Source organism: Akebia trifoliata, chromosome 7, assembly GCF_017979445.1.
Source record: "Akebia trifoliata isolate Shusen 1 chromosome 7, ASM1797944v1, whole genome shotgun sequence".
NCBI lineage: Eukaryota > Viridiplantae > Streptophyta > Magnoliopsida > Ranunculales > Lardizabalaceae > Akebia > Akebia trifoliata.
In genome coordinates, this window is record NC_141381.1 from 19,540,245 (window position 1) to 19,559,468 (window position 19,224).

General features: G+C 36.5%; 1 long non-coding RNA gene across 1 annotated transcript; it reads right to left on the reverse strand.

Moving 5' to 3' along the window:
- Positions 1-229: 229 nt before the first annotated feature.
- On the reverse strand, positions 230-1,107 carry LOC147398341 (uncharacterized). The gene is made up of 3 exons (XR_015179679.1): positions 633-1,107; positions 495-557; positions 230-398 (listed from the first exon to the last, which is right to left on the reverse strand). It is a non-coding gene; the product is annotated as an uncharacterized LOC147398341 (long non-coding RNA).
- Positions 1,108-19,224: the final 18,117 nt, after the last annotated feature.

The following is a 19,224-nucleotide window of genomic DNA, read 5'->3' on the forward strand; positions in this document are numbered from 1 at the left end:
TTTTCTATTAAAAAATGACTAATAATAAAAAAAAACACTTATGTTAGCCAAAAAAAACCTTTAGTACCACAACAGAACTTCTTAGCACAAAATCGTTCCAATCTAATCATAATTGGTGCTACCTCAGGCTCTGACTCTAAATCTCCCTCAACTTCTAGCCTAACCTTTGACTCCGGCTCAGCTGGATACTTAGATTCACGATCCTCAAAAACATAATTGGTTTGAGACTCAGAAGATCCCGTGAACCTAGCATGATTGGTTTTCGTTGCTTTCCAAGTAGTTTTGTTTCCAGCCTAGTAGTACCCTTGAGGACCAAAGTCACTTGCTCGATATAGCTCAGTAGGTGGCGTCTGGTAAGCGCTAGCTGGAGTGTAAGGTGCACTGCTCCCAAAAGTCTCCTGACCAAAACAAAAAAACATACATGTTAATAAGCATAGTCATTTTTTTATTCAGTTAAATAAATTATTACTAACTAAAATGTTTTCTCTACTAACCCATAATGACTCAGGTGGAATTTGATCGGAAGAACCAACACCTTCTCTTGCTTGCTGATGAACCTACAAAAGATAACAAGATGATGAAATCAGAGTTTTCGAAATAAAGAAAAATATTATAAGTGATTACTAACTCACGCTAGAGTTGCTCAATGTAAGAAGCTTGTCGAGCCATCTCAAAATTCCTCATCTTCTCTCATTCAAGGTACTTTGCCAACTCAGCACTTCGAATACAAATAGAGCAAAAAACAAGAAGTGAGAAAATGATAATGACAGCTAAAGAGGAAAAATGAAAAAAGGTAAAGAAAGATACTTGGGCCTCATGTTTGAGAACATAAACGTTCCTGAATTCCTGGACCCCCTCGACTACTTCAATTGAAGGTAGCAAACACCCAATGGATGCATCTTGGAACCACTCATCATAGTTCCCAAAAAGAATCCATCGCTCTGAAGGAATACTCTCTGAATTAGCAAGCATGCCACCCTCAATGGTTCCAAAATGCAAAACATGTGGAGGATTATGAGGAATGTGAGCTTTGCCATGGCACTAAAATGAGAGTTGCTCTCTTAGGTAAAGCACATGGGAAAGCTTGCTAATGTAGTATGGGAAGACTATCCTCTGAAAAGAAGAAATGAGTAGTTAAGACAGGTGAGAAAAAACGAATGAGAATGAAAAATGATAGAAAAATGAGAAAATACTTACATCTTGACAGAAGCATCTATCTAAATGACTCCTACTCTATTGCATTTTTTTTTTGGGACAAATGGCCAATTTCCAACTCATGGGGTTGTCAGCTCCTTTGGAGGGCATATGGAGACGATAGAAATGAAAGTAGCGATGTGAGAATAACTGCAAGAAAAGGAAAGAATGTGATGCACAGAAAAAGATAGTACAAAATTTAAAAAAAAAATCAGAAAGTACCTCAATAATTGGCCAAAAGAAACAAAGGGATATCCCATCATTAGGTTGACCCATCACACTTGAAACCACTTGATCCATTCCACCCATAATGGTACCAAAAATTATGCTTCCCCAATCGTATTCATGAATACGATCTATGTCTGGTAAAATCGAAAAGAAAATGACATCGATCAAAGTTTGGTATTCGAAAAAAAATCAAGCACCCAACATGATAAGGAATAATTATCTAAACATGATGATAAAGTAAGGGTGATAAGGTTGAATCCGCAAGTAAAAGTTATTCCTTAAATACATATATTTTAATCAGGTGATGTTCAACCTCCTCTCATTTAACAACTCACAAACGGGAATAACTCGAAGACCAAGAAGTCTCAACATTTCCTTATCCTCAATCCTCATGAGAAGTATGGGTAGTCATCTTATTCCAATTTCAGGAATACCCACAAAATCAAAGGGCCAGATTCCAAGCTCTACATCAGGAAGATGGAAAGTATAAGTTTGAGAAAACTACATTTACATTAGTGCAATAATTAGAGTTCTATCAACCATAAAGTGGGGAATCTCAAATAAAGTACCGAATCATGTCAACCCCGTTTGTGCCTTAAGTGCATTAGAAGAAGTCACATAAATGCTGTAGAAAGTGTACCAACTACCCCTAAACTGTCCATCAGGTAGATGTATTTTGATGCTGGCACACGTGCAAGCAGATATATGACGATGGAGACCGGATAATAAATGAGTATCATGTATTTGAACAGCAATCTCACTGGGAATGATTCTTGTTTTTGCTTTTACCAGAAGACTCCCCCTCAAAGCTTTGAAAATATTAAATAAACCTATCTAAGGAGAAAAAAAACATGATAAATGTCAGAAGCCAACCAACAATTATACCCAAAAATCACAAAAAATATCTAAACACCAAAAATCCCATGCCAATTCAAACCCAAGCCATTTGCCCTAAATCCATATTCGCCCCGTTGAAGCATTTTTCCAAACACGCGGCATGCCAAACAAAGAATAATCGCCCCAAGTCAATAAAATCGCACCTAAACCAGCCAAACCCCTAACGAAGCCTATCCAAAACCTTATATATCCCCAAACCTCATCATTTCTTCAACCCATTTCATTGAGGCATTTCATTGAACACGCAGAGTGTCAAAATAAAATAGCTTTTATCAAGCCATTGAGTCATTCTTCAACCCGTCCTAATCCATCTACCCATCTCCAATACATTCCATACACCTATCAACTCCCTAAATTCAACTCAATTCCAATAAAATTCAACCCAATCCATAACCTAACTTACTCATAATCCAACCTAAAAACACCTAATCTCCATACCAATCGACTCAATCAAGGTTCCAATCTCATGAATTCAAGGAATTAATTGACAAATTGAAGAAATTCGGAGATTACCACGTACCTTATAAGGTTATAAGGAAATTTGAGGTTTAAAGATGAATGATCGGATCAACTCGATTTCAATTAGTTGTGAATCTTTAAATCGTCATGAATCAGACCGAGGTGACTCACCACAAGTAGAGTTCACACCGTGGGTCAAGTTTGGAAGTAAAAATTAGAAAATCCATAGGTCGAAGTTCGGACAAGTCAATAAGTAAGGGAAGTTCGGCTGTGGAGCAAATGAGCCAAATGAAGGTGGAATTTGATTTTAAAATTTTGAGAAAATGTTCTAGTATGGGGATGACCTATGGCTTAGCAAAAAAATTTAGCCTTGTCTTACCTTACCCATTGGCCAAAAGAAAAAAATAAAAAATAAAAAAAATCCAAAAAAATCTAAAAAAATCAAAATGTCAAAAAAGTTTTAAAAAAGTCAAAAAGTCAAAAAAGGTCAAAAGAAGCAAAAATAAAAAAATTTAAGCATAAAAAAAAAAAAAGATTTTCTTGATTTAATACAGGGACATGCAACTCAGGGAGAAGGAAAAATATCACAAAAAACTATTTCGGAGCACATAGAAGATAGAAAAACAATAGAATGAAAAATAAATTTTCAAAGATGAATCGAGCATAATCAAGCCCACCAAAGGTGTGGTGTAGTGGTAAGAGTTTGAGGTACCCCAAGAGACGTGCTTTCAAACCCAAATCTACCAAAGGTGTGACATAGTGATAAGAGCTTGAGGTCCCCCTAAGGGACGTGCGTTCAAACTCAAGCCCACCAAAGGTATGGTGTAGTGGTAAGAGCTTGAGGTCCTCAAGGGATGTGCATTTAAACTCAAACCTACTAAAGGTGTGGTGCAGGGGTAAGAGCTTGAGGTCCCAAAGGGATGTGCGTTCAAACCCAACTTGAGGTCTCCAACGATCATGTATTCAAACCCAGCCCCCCAAATGCGCGACGTAGTAGTAAGAGCTTGAGGTCCCTCAAAGGGCATACGTTCAAACCCAGACCACTTTTTCAATAATAAGATTCAAATAAAATTATCTTCACTTTATAATCTATTTGTGGACATCCAATCATTGAAAAATATCTAAGTTAAACCCAATCTTGAAAATTTTCATCAACTTCAAATGCAAAGTCAACTTTTACTAAAGAAAACACAGATTGAAATCGTACTTTCAAAATATTTTTTATCAAATAGTTTCAAAAGTCTTATATCATGCCACGAAACTTGTTCTTTTCGAAAGATTCAAGAGCCATACATCGAGCCAAGAAGCTTAGAAATTTAGGTTTAATCCCTATCAGACCTAGAGCATGAGAGGATCAACATTTTTTTTTTAATAGATTCAATATGAGTTCACTAAAGTGAGATGTTAACCAATAAGCAAGTTCGAGCTCAACTAGACAAAAAAGAGTTTTGAGTCTACATCTTTGTGATTTGTTATACGTAATTCTTACAAAGAAAGGTAACTATAGACATCCCATTTTTGCCTATGTCGAACCTAAGAGCATAAAAAACCTTTCGAGAAGGGATTTGACTTAAGAAAATTTCCAAAAGGATTCAAAACTCTATTTTTAAGCAACAACAAACTTGAAGGTCATTTTTTTTAAATCGATTTAAATCTGGTCATACCTAACCTTTGGCCAAGCTTAAATTTAAGCCTGGTCGGACCTCACCTTTGGCCAACTTTAAGTTTAAGCCAAACCGAACCTCACCCTTTGCCAAGTTTAAATTTAAGTCTGGCCGTACATCAACCTTGGCTAAACTTAATTATTTGCTTGGCATAGGGTAACCCATAACCATGAGCAATTTTTATTTGGTCCAAGGGTGACATATGGCCAGGCATAAATTTTGTTCGTGCCTTGGTTTACCCAAGGCCAATTCTATTACAAACCCATGTATGTTCGAATTTGGTTAGGGATAATTATCTTTTAAACCACTCCTTAATAAATTTTTCCAAAAAAAATCCTTCCATTTTACTATTTTACCCATCCTTTAACTCTTCAATAAACCCACCATCATAGTTTTCTTGAAATTTCTCTATTCTTTCAACAAGGACCCTTAGTTAAATTGGTCCCCACTTCAAGCCAATTACCTCCACTAACCTTGGTTTGTTAAGACTCATTATAGGTAAATACCTCTTCTATTATTCCCATATTCTTCAAAATTCAAAGAATTTCCATGACATTCAATGTAATTTAACCAATTTTTAAAGTCCATAACTACTTTGTCCTCCCTAGAAAATCTTTAGAATTTGTACCTAATGACCAACATATCTCTAGTTTGTTAGAAATTCTCTCAAGAGAAGTAACCAAAGATGCCAAAAGCCTATCATCTATTTATATACCATTTGACTTGGTTCCTTCACAAGTGACTCAAAGTCAAGGTCTTATTACCATTCTAACTTATATTAAGAATTCTCTAGAACTTTTGGATTTTTACCATCATACCCATTGATTATCAAGATTGGTGAGACCCAACAAGAGGATAAAGACCATCAAGGCCAAGGTTAGAAGGGGAAAGTGATGTTTTCATGAAGGTTTTAGTGAAATTATTAGGAACTTAAAAAATCAAGACCAATTTATTCCAAAAAAATCTCAAAATCCTATAAATAGGAGACCATTCCAAGAGAAAATGGGAGGAAACTTACTTTCTTCTTAATGTAATTTTTTAAATTTCTAGTTGAAAGGTTTGTGAAGATAAAGTAATCCCTTTTAGAGCTAATCTCCCCCCTAATAAGCCCTCAATAAGATCCTTGAAAGTATTAGATTATATTATTTTACTTTTTTTCTTTATTTCTATGTAATTTAAATTCATAGTGTATATACTTTACTTGCACTTTAAGTTTCTTAGAATAATAGTCCTCTTTATTTTACCTTCTTTGATAGTAATAGAGATAGAGTAAACCTTCATTGGAGGTAATTTTCTCTTGATAAGTCCACATCCCTACATTTTGCACACACTCACTTCTAAAATGACTACAAGTAAGAGTGTAGATCCTTATGGACTTATATTCAACATTTAGAGCCAATAAAAACAGTTCAAAATTGACAAAATCTCATGCATTAAGTCTTGATTCCTATATGGTGTGGTTCAAATCATGAACCTCACCAAAGGATTAAACCAATAAATAAAGTCTCCCTAAAGAACACATAAAATTATTTTAAAGCTCTAGGACTCCAAATGATGAGATCCATGTGGATTTTCATCAAAGTCCCAAGCTCACAAAAAATTTCAACAAGCAACATTTCTGTTTTAGCTTGCTCATTAGTTTAAGTATGTGTTTGGTAACTGTAGACATCCCAATTTGAACGGGCCACTACTCGAAAAAGTCCAAAAATATAGATTTTCCAAATAAATGGGCCAACGGGCCTTAAGGGCCCAAGTCATTGAAAAGTGACATTTTGACCAAACCGAGGCCCCTAAGACCTCTCAATGGTTTAGGAGGCCACCAAAAGGACTCGGCCTACCTTACGCTTTCCCAATATTCACCACTTCGCTTCCAAAATAAAAAATGTCAAATTTTCGATAAAGTTCACCAACGGGCCTAAAAAGCCCGATTTGTCAACACGTGGCATCTCGACCAAACCAATGATTTCAAAAATCTCAAAAAAATAATTAAAATTAAAAAAACGAGACTTGAGATGCCTACCACCTCCTATACCTTCCACCGCTCCATCTCCGAATTCAAAAAATCTAAACCCACCTAAGGCTCATAAACCCTCAATTATTCAAAATCCACTTTTCTCACTTCCCCCCTAACCTAAACTCAATCTCACATCACCTAAAAATCTAATACCAACCTACACCCTCAAAATCCATTCCAAAATAACCCCCAACCAATTCCTAAAATTCAAAATCATTTCATAACCCAAGCCCAAAACACTCCAAAGCCCCTAAGCCCAAATCCATATCCAATTTATATCCAACCCACAACCCTAACCCATCAATGACTACCCACATCAACCAATCACCATCTTGATAATGAAAGATGACAAATGTCATCACCCCATCTCACCTCCCTCACCCAACTACCTACCCCATTAATTTGCTTTAAATCCCATCTACCCACACATCAACCCATCACCTTTTCTCTCAAATCAAACACATCTACCCACACCCCTAACCTATACCTCCCCTAATCTATCCTCATCATTCCCTACAAAACCCACATCTACAACCTAAACCTACACCATCCTCTCAAGTCAAACATTCAACCTCTCCCATCAACCTATCTTAACCCTTCATTTCCACCCACTTTGACACATGGCATCATCTCCCTCACCCTCCTAAAATATCATCAACCACCTCTTTAAATCCTCCATTCTCTTAAATCAAATACCATTTAATCACAACCACCATCTTAAACTCACCTCACTAAACACTCCACCCAAATGGGTTGGGTAGGATTCAAACCATTTGGGTCAAAACTCACCCATTTAACCCCCCTTCCCTAAATATCCTCCAATCTCCTCTAAATTACACCCACTTCTCTCTCAAACTCATAACCATTCTATCATTTTTCTTCACTTCACCCCATTATATCCCTAAAATAACTCCTCAACATCTATAAATACCCTCCTCCTCTTCCCAAAAATGGCCCCCAACTTTCACTAAAAAACTTCTCCCCAACTCTCTCTCTAGTAACAACTATCACCCTTCTCACTAAAAAAAAATCTTATCAATTCCCTCACACTAATCCTTCCCAAGTTTCACAAAAAAAATCACATACTACACTCATCTCTCTCATCATCTCTTCTCTACTCCTTCAACCAAAAAAGATTTGTATTCTCTTAAAATACTAAGGACTCAAGAAGAAGAAAAGAAGAAGAAGAAAAGAAAAATGAAGATACAAGGTGGGTGCAACAAAAATAATCCCCATCTCTTCTACACCCTCTCCCCCTCCCTCTTCTATCATCCCCCTCCTCTCTTCTCAAGGCAAAGGTTTATAAGGATCATCCCCTTCAATGGGATGATCCTATAATCAAGCCAAAAATAAATCCCTATTTAGGGTACAAATGCACAACACGTGGCCCTTTATTTTTCGTATTTTTTAAATCAAAATGATCGAGTTGAGTTGAGGTTACCACTATTTAGTGGGGAGAAAAGGGTGCCTAACACCTTCCCTTTTCTCCAATCGAGCCGCTTACCCCGAATCTCAAGGCTCGATTAGTTCCTATCCATCGAGAGTCACTAAATGCCAAAAATGTCACATTTTCTAAAAAATACACATCGGGTGACCATTCACACCCACTTACAAAAATGAATGGTGGCGGCTCCAAACCATTGTAGATGTGGTCATCGTAATGACGAAATCACGTGTCTACAGTAACATTTCTGAAGCCTGAATGGAGGTGGCTCACCATTAAAATTCAAACTTCAGAGATTTGAAACATGTTTGCTTAGATTTAGACTTCAAAATAAGAAGATAATTTCAGACAAATAAAATCAGCGATGGAAAGTCGTTGGATGGAACTTCTAAAATTTGGAAAAAAATAAATTATTCCTAAAATATCATCCTCAAAACTATTTCTATCACTTATCCCTTCGTTATAAAAACTCTTAAACCCTTACCTTTCCTTTCTCTTCTACCTCTTTTTCCTGTTTAACTCGGTTGTCAAGATCTGCTCAGGTATGTGCATATACTACTCTTATAAGGTTGTGTGCTAAATCTCTATGATATCTGATCAGAAATTAGAATAACAAGAAAATTACAACACCCTATTTCAAAAAATGAAACAAAATTAGAAGAACAAGAATATAACTTATAAAATAAAATAGATTTTTGCACTATAAGAGGAAAAAACCGTTAATGACAATCTACAAACAACAAGGGAAAAAAACCAACAAAGAGAAAAAAATATGAGAAGAATTCTTACAGGTTGGATTTCGGGTTCATAGTGATCCAAATAAGATATTCTAATAAAATAGATTTGAAGAATAACTTACAAAATACAAGCTAGGGGAAAAAAATTAAATTTCCTTGCGTTTTATGTTTTACATTTTGCTTATTTCTTCTCTCTTCTATATTTCTTGTATTTTGCTTGATTTTGTTGGATTAGAGAGAGAGGAGAATGTGTGAATGTTATTGTGAATGAGAGAGATGAAAAAGCAAGAAATTAGAATTTTTTATATTATTTTATATATGAATGAGACTAAATGGTTGTTGTTGTACCTTGAATGGATTTTTTTGTCTCATGTCTTTGAAGGTGGAGGAGATTGAGATTTTTTTTTAATATTATTTTATATATGATTGAGACTAAAGTTGTACTTTGAATGAGACTTTTTTATCTCATGTATTTGATAGTAGAGGAGATTGGGACTTATTCTATTTTATTTTATATATGAGTGAAACTAAAGTTATACTTTGAATGAAACTTTTTTGTCTCATGTCTTTGATGATGGAGAAGATTGAGACTTTTTTTTATATTATTTTATATATGAATGTGACTAAAAAGTTATACTTTGAATGAGATTTTTTTGTTTCATGTCTTGATGGTAGAGGAGATTGGAAATTTTTTTATATTATTTTATATATGAATGAAACTAAATGGTTTGTTGTTGTACTTGAATGAAGCTTTTTTGTCTCATATCTTTGATGGTGAAGGAGATTAGGAATTTTTTAAATATTATTTTATATATAAATAAGACTAAATGATTTTTTTATATTATTTTATAAATGAATTATTTTATATTATTTTACATATAAGATTGAAATTATTAATATACCTTTTTAGGTCACATGTTATTAATTTTAACTTGTTATTTTATTGGGTTTAAAGCTAATAGCAAGTTGTCAACCCACTCTAAGTATGTATCTTTCTTTTATTTTCATCTATTGCAATAAAGAAGACATCCATATAGGTAGATTAATTAGTAGTTGGATGTGCTTTGTCTCCAAGTTTGTATATTAAGAGTTTGAGATCTTAAATTTTAATTAATAAACATATAATGAATCTAGAGGTATCAATTCTTTGGGTATGCATTAATACATTAGCTCTAGAGGGTATCAATGTAACAAAAAAAAGTAATATAGAATGGTGCTAATTTGTATCAATTTTGATTTTAAACAAGTACTAGTTATATAATTATTATATCAAGTATAGAAAATAAAAGGGAAAATGAGTTGGTTTAATAAAAAATTAATTTTTTTAGCACTTTATAAATAAGACATTTTGAGAGATATTGTTGTGGTTTTGATTTGGTTAATACTCCCATATTGTTGGAGGTCATGAACAACCCACTTTGAGGTTTTAAATTTCTATGTATGATCGGGTTTTTTCTTCAACTCCTTTTTGATTTCATGTAGAATAACACACACTACTATATAGAAATTGTTTCGGACACACAACAATGTCTTTAAATCACATACACACACACACACACACACACACACACACACACCACACACACACACACACACACACACACACACACACACACACACACATACTACTACTATATACACACATTACATATATGAACATTATTCAAAATGTTCAAACTGTACCATTAACCCATTACAGCCCAAGGGATTTTCCTACATTATTCACTGATCATCCTCCAAAAGATGAATTACATGTACTGGCTCCATTTGATTAATACCTCCATTTCATTGTTATTCATAGATATGACTCCAAGAATAAGAATAACGAAAAGAGTATTGATAGAGTAGACTTTTCTACGGACCATTCAAAAATGAAACACTTTCTTGAGTTATGCTTAAATGATGTCAACAAGGAAGGGCGCAGAGAAGTATCTCTTACCAGTGCTTCATAAAAAAAAATTAGAATCTAAACTCAATAAGGCGTGGGGGGTGAACTTTAGTCATAAGGTGTTCAAAAATCAATATGATTACTTGAGGGCTGATTACAACATATGACAGAAACTTGTTGGATTATTCGGATATGGGCTTAGTGTGAATATCAATACTATAAATTGGCCTCCATAGAAGTGAGATGATGTCTTAGAGGCAAGTCTCTAACCTTTACGTACATATTTTTTATTTGATTAACTAGACTTAATCAAATTATTTTTATATTATTGTTTAAAATAGAAAATCCCCAAAGTTAAGAAGTTTATGAACAAACCTCTCATAAATGCTGAATTGATGATGGATATTTTTTAGAGCACTATTTCAAATGGCGATAAAACATGAAGTCCCTTCTCATCGATCTCGCGCCCCACTGTTGATAGAGATGTGAATGGTCATGAACCCGTGGAATACACAAATTTAGATGATGAAAACACTTATAGTGACCCATTTTTAGGGGAAGGGGATACATACTTCCAAGGTGTAAGTGTGGAAGGCACCTCTAATACCCTCAACAATGAATAGTGACATCGGTGCAATCCTACTTGAAGAGAACACATCACAAGATCCGATGAAGAAGAAACATAGGAATTCGAATTGTAGTGACATCATTGAGAAAAACTTGGACAAACTTATTAATGTCATCGAAGAACAGATTAATAAAGAAAAGACTAGCAAGGGACCTTATATCAAATATGTGAATGAATATATGAAGGATTTAAAAAACTTAGGGGTGATAAGCATTCATATTTTTCATGTTACTATATTGAAATTTACACAACTATCGGAATTGAATCACACATTTATGAACTTGAATAATGAAGTAGAGAGGGTTCAATTTTTGGAGTTTATTGTAAACAATTAGATGAAGTCAAACATTTTTTAATAAAAACTAATGATATATTGTTATTTTGATATTTTGATATTTTTGGATAGTTACTATGGATGGTTTTTTTTTTTTGGGATTGTTATCATGAAATTGTTTAATTGGAATTATTATGTTATTACCTAATCAAATAAGCATGTTTTAACTTACTAGAGAAATTGCATGTTTGAAAAATCTTTTTTTTAATTTCAATTAGTACTAACTTTTATATTTTTTCATTGTGTTATAGTGATAATGACTCCAAAGCAATTGTTGTTAGTGAGATTAGTACTATTACTTTTTATATTTAAACTTAAAAATCGTATGAGTGATCGACAAAGGTTGTGCACCTCACCACTTTCTGGTAAGACATATGTACGGGAACTTTTGGAAGGATCTTCAACATAAATGTACAAGATCTTTATGATGGAGAAGAATTCTTCGTACAATTATGTGAATATTTTCGAGATAAAAATTGGCTAAGTGATAGTAGGTATATAGACGTAGAAAAGAAAATGGCAATGTTCTTGATGACAATATGTCATAATTGTCAAAATCAATTAGTAAAATATCGATTGTAATATTTTGTAGAAATCGTAAGTAGGTATTTTCATGAAGTATTGGGTGCAATGATACAATTTGCACGAGAGATAATAATCTCTTCAACATTTGACAAGCCAACGGGAGAAATTCGATTTCATGTACATCTAAGAAAATAACTGTTTAAGGATGTTGTCATTGCATTAGATGGCACATTAATTGATGCACACATTCCGGTTGATCAACAAGTCCCATTCAGAGGAAGGGGATAAGGAAAATATTTTCAAAACTTCATGGCAGTGTATGATTTCAATATGAAGTTCATATATGTGATGCTGGATGGGAAGGAATTGTACATGACTCAAAGGTATTAAATAAGACATTACGTAATCCGGCTAAAATTTTTTCAATGCCTCATCCAGGTATGTATTCTCAAATTAAAATTTTAAAATTAATTTTACAATCAATAGCATAAATTTTACATATTTTTTATATTTGTTGCAGATATGTATTATTTGTGCGACACTGCATACAAAAATATTAGGGGTTTTATAACTCCATATCACAATACACGGTATTGGCTAAGAACATACGAGGAATGCGTGCACTGAGTAAAAATGAGAAATTTAATCATATACATATTCGATTAAGGAATGCCATTGAGAGGACCTTTGGTGAATGAAAAAAAAGATTTTCAATTTTGAACATAATGCCTTCATATCATTATCACACTCAACAGGACCTTGTTATTGCATGCATAGTAATAAACAACTTCTTACGTCGTGTGTCTCTCTATGATAAGTTGTTTCAACAATATGAAGTTGATGTCGATGAAAAAAGTAATTCTTTAGTAGACTCCGAACCTTCACAAGATCCACCATGTTATAATGAAATATTTTCATCGCAAATACAAGCTGATATGATTACTTCACTTGATCAGATTGCAATTTAACTAGAAAATGAATGATTGTTTATTGTTTAAATATTACCTTGTTGGAATATAATTTATCAAGTATGAATTCAATTTGAAAACAATACTTTTGAGGTGTTTGATTTGTTAGAAATCGAAATTAAATATGTTGATGGTTTCATTATGCATAACATGTTATGTTTTTTGGTTAATAATTTATTAGAATTACAAAAGGGTAATATTATCAAAATGACCATTACGTTTTAAAATTCTGTTATAACCAGAAGCTCTTGAAAATGATAAACAAACAACTTTTCTAGAATAACATTTCAAATTCCAGATTTTAGAAAACAAACTTTAGTCTTCAGACTTCAGAAGTGTTACCAAACATACCCTAAATCTTCTATTTCATAAAACTAGATTCTAGTTATTTTGCTTCTTAATTTTCTTTATAAGTTCATTTACTTTTCAAAATCAAAAGAGAGTTTTCTAATCACACCATTTGGTCATTTATTGGTAATCATCTTAGGATAAGAGGGATAATGTGCTTAACACCTTTCTTGTCCTTCAACCGGACCTCCTTACCTTAGATTTCTAGGTAGATTTTTCCCTTCTTATCTTTTGGCTATGTGAGTCATTACAAGCTAAAAAATAGAATTTTATAAAACATGTTCCTGGTGCCTATTCACACCTTAATTGAATGATGAAGACTCCTAAACCGATATAAATGAGCTCAAACCTCCCCAAAAGCTTTGAAGCCCGGGTATTTACACTTGCCTCAGACGTGCCCTCCAAAATTGAGGTGGCCTCAAGAAAGCCAGCAAGCAAAGCACCAGTTGTCAAAATACTAGCCCTCTGAGCCTCTGTAGTGTATGGGGAAACTACCTCAACACTCGTTTCTAGCGCCTAATCTATAGAATTGATAAGGGGGTGCGAAGGCACAGTCCCATCAGAATTTCTCACGACTTGAGGGTAGAAAATTGCACTTAATCAAACAAAAGCAAATGAAGATGTTATAAAGGCACATAAGAAAACAGCTATCAAATGGGATGGGAAAAGGAAGAAATATATGCGACTAGAGACATGATATGGGGATATCATCCTCATAAAAAACGATAAGCTCAGCAACCTTGCACACTACTACTAATGGCTAGGCAGCCAAAAATGCCAAGATGTCCCTAGCTCCTCCCGAGAACATGCCTTTGGGCACAAAAAGGCGAATTTTAGTAATTGTATAGTCATTCTTAGCTAAGTCAACTAACAAGTGTGCCACTCCAAAAGAGTGTTAGTTGAAGGAGGGGATGTTACTCAACAACGTCTGTGAATGACTTCGTTTTAAATTATCTTCAGGATGAAAAAACACCTTTTTGCGGATTGCTCTACCCCTAAAGGAAACTCAGTAGCCGTGACCGAATGTTTCCTTGACCCAAAGGTAAACCTCTTCTCATAGTCCTTTTCCTGATGAATCACTGGGGGATCATACAAAACAGTTGCAAAAAGGGGAATCAACCTCTTAAGAGCCTTCAAGCGTGGATTAAATGATAATACCCCTTTAGAGGGGGATGCACCCTTTGCCCTATTGGACCTTAGGAAATCCTCAATAAAGCCCAGCGTCATCTTCCAATACATACGACCAAGAGGAGTGCGATGGCACTGGTGACTCTTATGAGGGAAGTGGATCTGAGTTTTGTCAACATGAAGATCAAATAAGATGTAATCGAAAATAAAAGCCCTCATGGATTGGGTATGGGTGGGGGCAATACCTATCAGAAGTAAAATCCTAGAGTCAAAACCCAACTGATGGGTGAAACGAACATGGGCGTAAACGGTCGTTCACCATACCACCAATGTGAAATGAGCTTCTATGATGCTTCAAGTTTTTTCCCATGCAAATCAATGTACTCGTCAGCTTCTTTGGGAGGGACCCAATTTTTCTTGACCCCCTTAGGGATATCAATAAAGGGGCGTGGCAATAAAGCCCCAGAATGATCAATAGCAGAATGAGGGAAGCTGGACCCCCGACTCCTACTCCACTACCAAACCCTTGGGCAATCTGAAGCCATTTATAGGTCAGTTTTTGCGCCAATGGATAACTCCTCACCAATGCTTCTGGTATTGCTGAAAACGTGGAGCACTGGAGCCAAAAAGGGAAAATGTTCCCACAACCACAACTAAAGGAAGTGTGAACGAAAGTCTAGATCAACGTCTTGCTGGTTGAATTCTTGCAGCCTTCCCCATATTGATCCAAAGACCGATACACACTGCCAAGGAACATAGGCTCCAGAGGGAAGGATTGTCGGAGTGATACTTTCACTGCTAATAAGAAGAGGTACTCCTGTACATTCTACCAAGGTATATGCTCGAAGACATGGCCCCAAATCCAAAAGGCTATGAACATCTCCAGGCTACTTTTCAAAATACTGTCCTCTCCAACAAAAAAGCCTTCGGTTTCTTGCACACCGTAGAAATACCGTACCCAGGCAACGAAGTTCAGCCACTTAGAATGATCCCACTTTGTGCGCTCTTTCAGCGAATCTGGGTATTATTTCGTCGCAGCTTGACCAACTGTCAAACCCGCCGCCAGACACTCTTCTTCTGCCAAACCACCAAGACCATAACAGGGTTACTAGATTCGTTTTTGAATAATTGAACCATGAACCAGTTCAAAATACGGTTTGCTCTCGGTTCGTGACATGCTGCGAACCAAGTGAACTTGATTGAGTATAACGTGTTATTTTGTTTTTTTACTTCTTCCACATATTAATAACAACCACATATTAATAATCTATACTAATATACTGGTGAAATTTTACCAAATACCCACAACTTCAAGCTATAAAAAAATCAGATTTTTTTTCTTCCCAAGTATCATCTTCAACATCTTTTTGCCGTACTCATCACTTCAACTTTCAAAAACCCTCATCTCTTTCTACCCCTACGAACCGAATTCATTCTTGATTGGTGAACCGCGAATTGCGAACCCGAATTCAAGCCAAGCAAACCCACGAATCAGGTAGCATAGCCATAGTCTCCCTACAACGACAATCTCATCAGAGTATGAACATCTTCAAGGAACAACCTTGTTTCGCCCCAAGTAAAGAAGCAGCTATGGGTCCCACAACACTACTTACCCCTTAACTAAAGGAGACCATAAACATTCTTTCAACCCTCAATTTAGAAGAGACTACAATGGCATCAAAAATGCCGACAACCCGTAGAATGGTTGCCTTTCGATCATTAGCTAGAATGTAATGGACCCAATTGGCCCACCACTCATGGGGGAAGGGGTGAGACATGAAACTGATGGGCGAAGGGGAGAAATTTCCCCTGAGAATTGAGAGAAAAATAATGTTCTCTAACTTTAAGGGAGTGGTACCTTTGTCGACATCGTCGTCATCCATGATAGACCACGTGTATTCATCTAGCATAACAAGAAGAGTAAGGTTTACATAGTCATTGGTGAAACCTTTGCCAAAGTGTTGGTAATGACGGATCGAAGACATGGTGGCAATAAGTAAAGGCTTGAGAAGAGAAGATAAAGGATTGAGAGAGAATGAAGGCAAACGAAGAAGTGGTCCTTAAGGGGGAATTGCCACATTTTTTATAAGAAATGGGTGCTCAAACAGAATGCGGAGCAATCATGGCTGCTTCGACAAACAAACTGGCAACTACGAGAAACAATGTAATTATGGCACAATCATCCACTTCCCAAGGCATAAATGACAGCTAATCATGACGACGCAGTTGATAAAAGCATTCTTCAAGGAGCAATAACTACATGATGCCCCCCAAGGTGCACACTAAAGACATTAATGCCACAAGACAACCGAATATGGGAAATGTGTTGCCGCATCTATTAATGGGGAGCATCATTTTTTTTTATTTAAAAGATTAAGGGGGTGTTAGGCAGACCCCAACCAGAAGAAACAAGATTAGATTCTGTTATAGGCATGCCCATTCGCATCCTTACTTACAATACTTTGTAGCTCTCTAGGTAAGTTTATAGGATCCAAAATATTCACCCCTGGCATGTTAAGAAAGGAAGCTAGGAAGTCAACTGCTTGATTACTCTTCATATAGCAGAAGGAGAACTTTATCCTTCGGAAGTGTGTTGCTCTTGTCTTGATCGTTTGGACAGTTCTTTCTTCTCTCCAAGGAGCGTTAGCTTTCCCATTAATGCAGTCTATGGCAACATTGAAATCAGCTCTAACCTTCAGGGATCTAACATTAAGGGAGGCAGCCATGTTCATTCCTTTTAAGATAGTCTAAAGTTCGTGAAAAAGGACTGATCTTCCTTGAGTGTTTTCTGTAAGAGCACTGATTGTCAAACCTCTACTGTCCCTTATAATGACACCTTCCCCTCCAACATTTCCTTTTAAAGAGCCATATGAATTTAACACGTGGAAGTCCTTCGAAGGCTTGATCCATTTGCATCATTGTTATCTCAAAACATGCATCGATTAATCACAATGACGCATTTAGGGAGGCTATCCCATCAAACCCCATAATTATTTCAAAGGGGCTACACGAATCCCAAATACTAATGGAGGCTCTACTCAAAATTAAGGGCTATCCTATCATGCCTCACCATATGGTATTTTAGGGTCAATTTCTTAGTGGGCCTAACATCCATGGAATCCCTTACCTAACTAATTTTATGGCCAACTTTTTAATAGGTCTGACACCCAATGGAGCCCCTCTAACCTAATCTTAGGGCCAACTCCATAGTGGCCCAACGCCTATGGAGTCCCTATGGCCTAATTTTAGGGTCAATTCCTTAGTGGGCTTGACGTCCATGGAACCCCTAACCTAACCGATCCCTCTAGCCTATTTTGGGGCTAATTCCTTAGTGGGCCTGACGCCCATGTAACCCCTAACCTAACTTATTTTAGGGCCAACTCCTTAGTAGGCTTGACTTCCATGGAGCCCCTCTAACCTAATCTTAGGGCCAACTAGTGGCCTGATGCCCATGGAGTTCCTCTGACCTAATTTTAAGGCCAATTCTTTTGTATGCTTGACGCCCATGGGGCCCCTTGAACCCTATTTTTAAGCTCAAAAACTCCTAACACAGAACGCACATAATTATGCAACAGGGAAACCATGTTTTCCCTACCATGTAGGGGGCTAATGTTGATAGGCATTCTTGAACGCGCATCTCGAGGATGCTAGCAAGACGTTAGTTGGCACCAGGGTAGACATGCGCCACAAGGGATAAGTCCCGTCAAAGGGCATTAGCATCAACAATGTAATAGGTGCCACATTACATGCCTCTTGTAGGCCATGGTGCAACTGCACGCCACATCCAAGACAAGGGCTACATGTACTAGAGGAGGGGGGGGGGGGGGGGGGCACAGATGTAGGTTTGGTGGCCAAGAAACTAGGAGCATGATGGTCTAACCTTCAGGGATCTAACATTAAGGGAGGCAGCCATGTTCATTCCTTTTAGGATAGCCTAAAGTCCGTGAAAAAGGACTGATCTTCCTTGAGTGTTTTCTATAAGAGCACTGATCGTCAGACCTCTACTGTCCCTTATTATGACACTTTCCCCTCCAACATTTCCTTTTAAAGAGCCATATGAATTTAACACGTGGAAGTCCTTCGAAGGCTTGATCCATTTGCATCATTGTTATCTCAAAACATGCATCGATTAATCACAATGACGCATTTAGGGAGGCAATCCCATCAAACCCCATAATTATTTCAAAGGGGCTACACGAATCCCAAATACTAATGGAGGCTCTACTCAAAATTAAGGGCTATCCTATCATGCCTCACCATATGTTATTTTAGGGTCAATTCCTTAGTGGGCCTAACACCCATGGAATCCCTTACCTAACTAATTTTGTGGCCAACTCTTTAATAGGTCTGACACCCATGGAGCCCCTCTAACCTAATCTTAGGGCCAACTCCATAGTGGCCCAACGCCTATGGAGTCCCTATGGCCTAATTTTAGGGTCAATTCCTTAGTGGGCTTGACGTCCATGGAACCCCTAACCTAACCGATCCCTCTAGCCTATTTTGGGGCTAATTCCTTAGTGGGCCTGACGCCCATGTAACCCCTAACCTAACTTATTTTAGGGCCAACCTTAGTAGGCTTGACTTCCATGAAGCCCCTCTAACCTAATCTTAGGGCCAACTAGTGGCCTGATGCCCATGGAGTTCCTGTGACCTAATTTTAAGGCCAATTCTTTAGTATGCTTGACGCCCATGGGGCCCCTTGAACCCTATTTTTAAGCTTAAAAACTCCTAACACAGAACGCACATAATTACGCAACAGGGAAACCAT